Here is a 9,142-nt window from a genome sequence, read left to right as displayed (position 1 = left end):
TTGCTAAGCTAGATGGATTCTGCTCAGAATTCTCTGTCTGTTGCTGAGTGGATGATGAAAAAGGCTTGCTATTGCTAAACCTGTTTCTTCCACCATTATTAAAGCCTTGTTGAGGCTTTTGTTGATCCTTCCATGAGAAATTTGGATGATTTCTCCATGATGGATTATAGGTGTTTCCATAGGGTTCACCTATGTAATTCACATCTGCTATTGCAGGGTTCTCAGGATCATAAGCTTCTTCTTCAGAAGAGGCCTCTTTAGTACTGTTGGATGCATCTTGCAATCCATTCAAACTCTGAGAAATCATATTGACTTGCTGAGTCAATATTTTGTTCTGAGCCAATATGGCATTCAGAGCATCAATTTCAAGAACTCCCTTCCTCTGAGGCGTCCCATTACTCACAGGATTTCTTTCAGAAGTGTACATGAACTGGTTATTTGCAACCATGTCAATGAGTTCCTGAGCTTCTGCAGGCATTTTCTTTAGGTGAATGGATCCACCTGCAGAATGGTCCAATGACATCTTAGATAATTCAGACAGACCATCATAGAATATATCCAGGATAGTCCATTCTAAAAGCATGTCAGAAGGACACTTTTTGGTCAGTTGCTTGTATCTCTCCCAAGCTTCATAGAGGGATTCACCTTCTTTTTGTCTGAAGGTTTGAACATCCACTCTAAGCTTACTAAGCTTTTGAGGAGGAAAGAACTTGTCTAAGAAAGCCGTGACCAGCTTATCCCAAGAGTTCAGGCTATCTTTAGGTTTAGAGTCCAACCATATTCTAGCTCTGTCTCTTACACCAAACAGGAAAAGCATAAGCCTGTAGACCTCGGGATCAACCCCATTGGTCTTAACAGTATCACAGATTTGCAAGAATTTAGTTAAGAACTAAAAAGGATCTTCTGATGGAAGTCCATGAAACTTACAGTTCTGTTGCATCAGAGAAACTAATTGAGGCTTTAGCTCAAAATTGTTTGCTCCAATTGTAGGGATTGAGATGCTTCTTCCATGTAAGTTGGAATTTGGTGCAGTAAAGTCACCAAGCATCTTCCTTGCATTGTTATTATTTTCGGCCATGTCTCCTTCTTTTTCGAAAATTTCTGTCAGATTTTCTCCAGAGAGTTGTGCTTTAGCTTCCCTTAGCTTTCTCTTCAGAGTCCTTTCAGGTTCAGAATCAGCTTCAACAAGAATGTTCTTATCCTTGTTCCAGCTCATATGAAAAAGAAGAAAATAGAAAATAATAGGGATCCTCTTTGCCACAGTAGAGAGGCTCCTTTATGTGAGTAGAAGAGAAGAGAAAGAATTCGAACACAGAAAGAGAGAGAGGGTTTGAATTTTTAAGAAGAAGAGAAGTGTTAGTAGATAAATAAATAATTAGAAGGAGATGAGAGAGGGAAGAATTTTCGAAAATAATTGAAAAGAAAAGAAAAATATTTTTTTTTATTTTAAATTAAGTTAAAATTCGAAATTTTTTTTAAAAAAAAGAAAAATGAAATTAAATTAAAAGTTAAAGCAATTAGTTAATTAAAAAGAAATTTTGAAAAAGAGGAAGGTGATTTTCGAAAATTAGAGAGAGAATTAGTTAGGTAGTTTTGAAAAAGATATGATTGAAATAGTAAACTTTTAAAATCAAACAAAAAGTCAAGTAGTTAATTGGAAAAGATTTGAAAATCAATTTTTGAAAAGATAAGAAGTTAGAAAAGATTTTGAAATTGATTTTGAAAAAGATGTGATTGAAATTTATTTTGAAAAAGATTTGAAAAAGAAATTTAAAAGGATTTGATTTTGAAAATTAAAGTTGATTACTTGACTAACAAGAAACAAAAAGATATGATTTAAAATTTAAAGATTGAACCTTTCTTAATAGGCAAGTAACAAACTTAAAATTTTTGAATCAATCACATTAATTGTTAGTAAAGATTTTGAAATTACGAAACAAAATAAGAAAAAGATTTTTGAAAATCAATTTGAAATTTTCGAAAATTATGAAAGAAAAATGAAAAAGATTTGATTTTTGAAAAAGATTTGAAAAAGATAAGGTTTTTAAATTGAAAATTTGACTTGACTCATAAGAAACAACTAAATTTTAAAAAGTTTTGAAAAAGTCAACTCAAATTTTCGAATTTTATGAGAAGAAAAAGGGAAAGATATTTTTATTTTTGAATTTTTAATGATGAAAGAGAAAAACAACAAAAAGACTCAATGCATAAAAAATTTGGATCAAAACAAATGATACATGCAAGAACACTATGAATGTCAAGATGAATACCAAGAACACTTTGAAGATCATGATGAACATCAAGAACTTATTTTTGAAAAATTTTTAAGAAAAGAAAACATGCAAGACACCAAACTTAGAAATTTTTAATTTTTAGACACTATGAATGCAAGAATGCATATGAAAAACAAGATGCAACACACAACAAGAAAATATGAAGATCAAACAAGAGGATTCATCAAGAACAACTTGAAGATCATGAAGAATGCAATGCATGAATTTTCGAAAAATGCAAGAAAGAGATAAACATGCAATTGACACCAAACTTAAAATTTTGACTCAAGACTCAAACAAGAAACACAAAAATATTTTTGATTTTATGATTTGATAAATTTTTTTTGGATTTTTAGAAAATTAATTGGAAAAAGAAAAATAAGAATTTCAAAATTTTTAATAAGAATTCCAGGAATCATGCAATGTTAGTCTAAAGTTCCGGTCCAGGAATTAGACATGGCACACTAGCCAGCCAAGCTTTCAGTAAAAGCTCCGGTCCAAAACACTAGACATGGCCAATGGCAAGCCAAGCTTCAGCAGATACAAATCAGGCATATAACAGCTGATTAGATGAGAGTCCAAGGGCTCTTGCCATGATAAGTGGAAGCCTCAGTCCAAAAATTTAGACATGGCTTGACAACCAAGCCAGGCTTCAACAAATCATGAAGAAACTCTAGAATTCATTCTTAAAAATTCTGAAGAACATAGAATAATTTAAAATTTTTAATATTTTTTTTTCAAAAATAAAAAGAAAAACAAAAACTTAAAATTAAAATAAAATTACCTAATCTGAGCAACAAGATGAACCGTCAGTTGTCCAAACTCGAACAATCCCCGGCAATGGCGCCAAAAACTTGGTGTGGGAAATCATGATCGTTCATTCCTTGGTAACGCGCTGAAAACTTAATACTCACGTTCATAATCTTAATTCTTTGTCACAACTTCGCACAACTAACCAGCAAGTGCACTGGGTCGTCCAAGTAATAAACCTTACGTGAGTAAGGGTCGATCCCACGGAGATTGTCAGCTTGAAGCAAGCTATGTTCACCTTGTAAATCTCAGTCAGGCGGATTCAAATGGTTATAGTGAATTGATAATTAAAATATAATTAAAATATAAAATGGGATAGAGATACTTATGTAATCCATTGGTGAGAATTTCAGATAAGCGTATAGAGATGCTTTCGTTCCTCCTGAACCTCTGCTTTCCTGCTGTCTTCATCCAGTCATTCCTACTCTTTTCCATAGCAAGCTTTATGTAGGGCATCACCGTTGTCAATGGCTACTTCCCATCCTCTCAGTGAAAATGGTCCAAAATGCGCTGTCACCGCACGGCTATTCATCTGTCGGTTCTCGATCATACTGGAATAGGATTCAGTAATCCTTTTACGTCTGTCACTACGCCCAGCACTCGCGAGTTTAAAGCTCGTCACAGCCATGCCTTCCCAAATCCTACTCGGAATATCACAGACAAGGTTTAGACTTTTCGGATCTCAAGAATGGCCGCCAATAATTCTAGCCTATACCACGAAGACTCTGATCTCATGGAATGGAAGGCTCGGTTGTCAGGCGAGGCAACCATGCGTCATGAACCAGGAGGCTAAGAGATACGCACTTAAGCTATTGCAAGTAGAACGGAAGTGGTTGTCAGGCACGCGTTCATAGGTGAGAATGATGATGAGTGTCACGGATCATCACCTTCCTCATGTTGAAGAACAAGTGTATATCTTAGATAAGAAATAGGCTTGAATTAAATAGAAAAACAATAGTACTTTGCATTTATTCATGAGGAACAGCAGAGCTCCACACCTTAATCTATGGTGTGTAGAAACTCTACCGTTGAAAATACATAAGTGATGAAGGTACAGGCATGGCCGAATAGCCAGCCCCCATAAAGGTCTAAGATAGCATAAAACTGATCAAAGATATCCCGAATACAATAGTAAAAAGTCCTATTTATACTAAACTAGTTACTAGGGTTTACAAAGATAAGTAAATGATGCAGAAATCCACTTCCGGGGCCCACTTGGTTTGTGCTTGGGCTGAGCATTGAAGCTTTCACGTGTAGAGGTCTTCCTTGGAGTTGAACGCCAGTTTGTAACTTGTTTCTGGCATTTAACTCTGGTTTGCAACTTGTTTCTGGCGTTTAACGCCAGAATAGGGCAGAAAGCTGGCGTTGAATGCCAGTTTGCGTCGTCTAAACTCGGGCAAAGTATAGACTACTATATATTTCTGGAAAGCCCTGGATGTCTAATTTCCAACGCAATTGAGAGCGTGCCATTTGGGTTTCTGTAGCTCTAGAAAATCCACTTTGAGTGCAGGGAGGTCAGAATCCAACAGCATCTGCAGTCCTTCTTTAGCCTCTGAATCTGATTTTTGCTCAAGTCCCTCAATTTCAGCCAGAAAATACCTGAAATCACAGAAAAACACACAAACTCATAGTAAAGTCTAGAAATGTGAAATTTATTTAAAAATATACTAAAAACTAACTAAATCATACTAAAAACTATGTGAAAACAATGCCAAAAAGCGTATAAATTATCCGCTCATCAATTATGCAGAAGGTGAGAATGTGTTTTATGATGAAGTTTTTGGTGGAACACCAAACTTAGAATCCTTCATTCTCCCTTAGATTGTTTTGGTGTGCAACACCAAACTTAGCTTCTTACAATGTAGATAAAACTAATTAACCTTTTTATTAAAATAGTTATGAAAAGAACACTACCTCAGGTTGGGTTGCCTCCCAACAAGCGCTCTTTTATTGTCACTAGCTTGACATCCTCCATTCTTTAATCAATTCAAGTTTTGAACCTCCTTTTCTTTGTCCCATTGGCCTCCCAAATAGTGCTTTGCCCTGTGACCATTGGCTGTGAAATGAGTCTTTGTTACTTCATCTAATAATTCCAGGGTTCCATAGGGAAAAACCTTTGTCACCACATATGGACTAGTCCACTTTGATTTGAGCTTGCCAGGGAAGATCTTGAGTCTTGAATTATATAGAAGTACTTGCTGTCCTGATTTGAACTCCTTCTTTAAGATTTTCTTGTCGTGCCACCTCTTAGCTCTTTCCTTGTATATCTTAGCACTCTCATAAGCTTCTAGCCTAAACTCATCCAACTCATTTAGTTGTAGCAGCCTCTTCTCTCCTGCTGATTGAGAATCAAGGTTGAGGAGCTTAGTGACCCAAAAAGCTTTATGTTCTAGCTCTACAGGGAGGTGACAAGATTTTCCATATAGCATCTGAAATGGGGACTTCCCAATAGGAGTTTTGAATGCTGTCCTATATGCTCAGACTGCATCCTCAAGCTTCCTGGCCCAATCTTTCCTAGTTGCTCCCACAGTCTTCTCCAAAATCCTCTTTAATTCCCTATTTGCAAGCTCTGCTTGGCCGTTGGTGCACGAAATTGTGATCATCAACAATGGCGCCAAAGACTTGGAGCTCTCAAACGTGAATCACACTTTGTCACAATTCCGCACAACTAACCAGCAAGTGCACTGGGTCGTCCAAGTAATACCTTACGTGAGTAAGGGTTGATCCCACGGAGACTGTCGGCTTAAAGCAAGCTATGGTCATCTTGTAAATCTCAGTCAGGCGGATTCAAATAGTTATGGAGGATTGATAATTAAAGATAAATAAAACATAAAATAAAGATAGAGATAGAGATACTTATGTATTTCATTGGTAGGAATTTCAGATAAGCGTATGAAGATGCTTTGTTCCTCCTGAACCTCTGCTTTCCTATTGCCTTCTTCCAATCATTCATACTCCTTTCCATGGCAAGCTTTATGTTGGGCATCACCGTTGTCAATGGCTACTTTCCGTTCTCTCAGTGAAAATGTTCTACGCACGCTGTCACCGCATGGCTAATCATCTGTCGGTTCTCGATCATGTTGGAATAGGATCCATTGATCCTTTTGCGTCTGTCACACGCCCAACACTCGCGAGTTTGAAGCTCGTCACAGTCATCCCTTCCCAGATCCTACTCGAAATACCACAGACAAGGTTTAGACTTTCCGGATCTCAAGAATGACCGCCAATAATTCTAGCCTATACCACGAAGGTTCTAATCTTATATTAGAAACCCAAGAGATACACATTCAAGCTTGTTTGCATGTAGAATGGAAGTGGTTGTCAGACACGCATTTATAGGTGAGAATGGTGATGAGTGTCACATAATCATCACATTCATCATGTTCTTGGGTGCGAATGAATATCTTGGAGAAGAAATAGACTTGAGTTTAATAGAAAAACAATAGTACTTTGCATTAATCCATGAAGAACAGCAGAGCTCCACACCTTAATCTATGGTGTGTAGAAACTCCACCGTTGAAAATACAAAAGTGATAATGGTGGTCATTGGCTTCGGCCCCAGAGAGGGAACCTGAAGAACCAAGACGAAAATACAATAGTAAAAAGGTCCTATTTATAGAGAACTAGTAGCCTAGAGTTTACAAAAATAAGTAATTAATGCAGAAATCTTCTTCCGGGCCCACTTGGTGTGTGATTGGGGTGAGAATTGAAGCTTTCACATGTAGAGACTTTTCTTGGAGTTAAACGCCAGCTTTTGTGCCAGTTTGGGCGTTTAACTCTAGCTTTTGTGCCAGTTCTGGCGTTTTGACGCCAGAATTCTTAAGCTGACTTGGAACGCCGATTTGGGCCATCAAATCGTGGGTAAAGTATGGACTATTATATATTTCTGGAAAGCCCAGGTTCCAACGCAATTGAGAGCGCGCCAATTGGGCTTCTGTAGCTCCAGAAAATCCACTTCGAGTGCAGGGAGGTCAGAATCCAACAGCATCTGCAGTCCTTTTTCAGCCTCTGAATCAGATTTTTGCTCAGGTCCCTCAATTCCAGCCATAAAATACCTAAAATCACAGAAAAACACACAAACTCATAGTAAAATATAAAAATGTGATTTTTAAATAAAAACTAATGAAAACATAATAAAAACTAACTAAAACATACTAAAAACATACTAAAAACAATGCCAAAAAGCGTATAAATTATCTGCTCATCAGCCGTTGGTCTGTGAGTGATATGGTGTGGCTAGTTTATGCATTACCCCATATTTGTGAAGGAGTTTCTCCATCTGTTTGTTACAAAAATGACTACCACCATCACTTATAAGTCCCTTAGGTACTCCATATCTGGTGAAGATGTGCTTCTTTAAGAATTGAAGAACAATTTGTGCATCACATGTTGTTGTGGCTATTGCTTCCACCCACTTTGAGACATATTCCACTGCTACCAAGATGTATTTGAAGGAATAGGAAGGAGGGAAGGGTCCCACAAAATCTATGCCCCAAAGATTAAACAGCTCCACTTTAAGAATGAAATTTTAAGGCTTTTCGTTCCTTCTTGTCAATCCGCCGGCCTTTTGGCATTCATTACGCTGGTGAACAAACTCCCTGGCATCCTTGAAGATGGTTGGCCAGTAAAATCCACTCTGCAGTATTTTAGCAGCTGTTCTCTCTGGTCCAAAGTTCCACCATATGCTGAACCATGACAATGACACAATATATCTTTCATTTCATTTTCAGGGACACACCTCCTAATCATTCCATCAGAGCATCTCTTGAATAAAAAAGGTTCATCCCACAAGAAATTCCTTGCTTCATTGAGTAGCTTCTTCACTTGTTTCTTAGAGAATTATTGAGGTATCTTCCTTCCTACTTTGTAATTTGCTATGTCAGCAAACCAAGGTGCTTGTTGGACTTGGAAAAGGTGCTCGTCAGGGAAATTCTCATTTACTTACTGTGGTCTATCTTGATTAGCTTCTTGTGGCACTCTTGATAAATGATCTGCTACTTGATTTTCACTTCCCTTTCTATCTCTCACTTTAATATCAAATTCTTGTAGTAGCAGGACCCACCTAATAAGCATTGGCTTTGAATCCTGTTTAGACATTAAATACTTCAGAGCAGCATGGTCAGTGTACACTACAACTTTTGAACCAATCAAGTATTGCCTAAACTTGTCAAATGCATATACAATTGCCAAAAGTTCTTTCTCAGTAGTGGTATAATTTTTCTGTATTTCATTTAACACCTTGCTGGCATAATATATGACATGGTGCAACTTGTCTTTCTTTTGCCCCAGCACAACACCAATAGCAAGGTTACTTGCATCACACATAAGTTCAAAAGGTAAGTTCCAATCAGGGGGTGTGATAATTGGTGCTGTAATGAATTTTCTTTTTAGAGTTTCAAAGGCATATTTACAGTTGTCATCAAAGATGAAGGGGGTATCAATCATTAGTAAATTGCTCAATGGTTTTGCTATTTTTGAAAAATCTTTGATGAACCTCCTGTAAAAGCCAGCATGCCTAAGAAAACTCCTTACTGCTTTCACATTAACAGGTATAGGGAGTTTTTCAATAATTTCTATGTTAGCTTTATCAACTTCTATACATTTGCATGACACTTTATGCCCAAGAACTATTCCTTCTGGAACCATGAAATGGCATTTCTCCCAATTCAATACCAGATTAGTTTCTTGGCATCTTTTCAAAACAAGAGTTAAATGATGCAAGAAAGTGTTAAATGAATTACCAAAGACAGAAAAATCATCCATGAAGACTCCTAAAAATTTTTCCACCATATCAGAAAAAATGGATAGCATACACCTTTGAAAGGTGGCTGGGAAATTGCATAGCCCAAAGGACATCCTCTTGTAGGTGAAAACTCCAAATGGGCATTTAAATGAAGTCTTCTCTTGATCCTTGGGATCCACCACTATTTGATTGTACCCAGAGTATCCATCCAAGAAGCAGTAGTAAGCATGGCCTGCCAATCTTTCCAACATTTGATCAATGAAGGGCAGAGGAAAGTGATCTTTTCTTGTAGCATCATTCAGTCTCCTGTAATCTA

General features: G+C 37.1%; 1 non-coding gene across 1 annotated transcript; it reads left to right on the top strand.

The window, feature by feature from the left end:
• The first annotated feature begins 577 nt into the window (after positions 1-577).
• Positions 578-685, top strand: LOC112781034 (small nucleolar RNA R71). Its single transcript, XR_003191833.1, has one exon. It is a non-coding gene; the product is annotated as a small nucleolar RNA R71 (small nucleolar RNA).
• Positions 686-9,142: the final 8,457 nt, after the last annotated feature.

Source organism: Arachis hypogaea, chromosome 19, assembly GCF_003086295.3.
Source record: "Arachis hypogaea cultivar Tifrunner chromosome 19, arahy.Tifrunner.gnm2.J5K5, whole genome shotgun sequence".
NCBI lineage: Eukaryota > Viridiplantae > Streptophyta > Magnoliopsida > Fabales > Fabaceae > Arachis > Arachis hypogaea.
The sequence above is the reverse complement of the archived record's forward strand: the minus strand, read 5'-3'. Positions and strand labels throughout refer to the sequence as shown.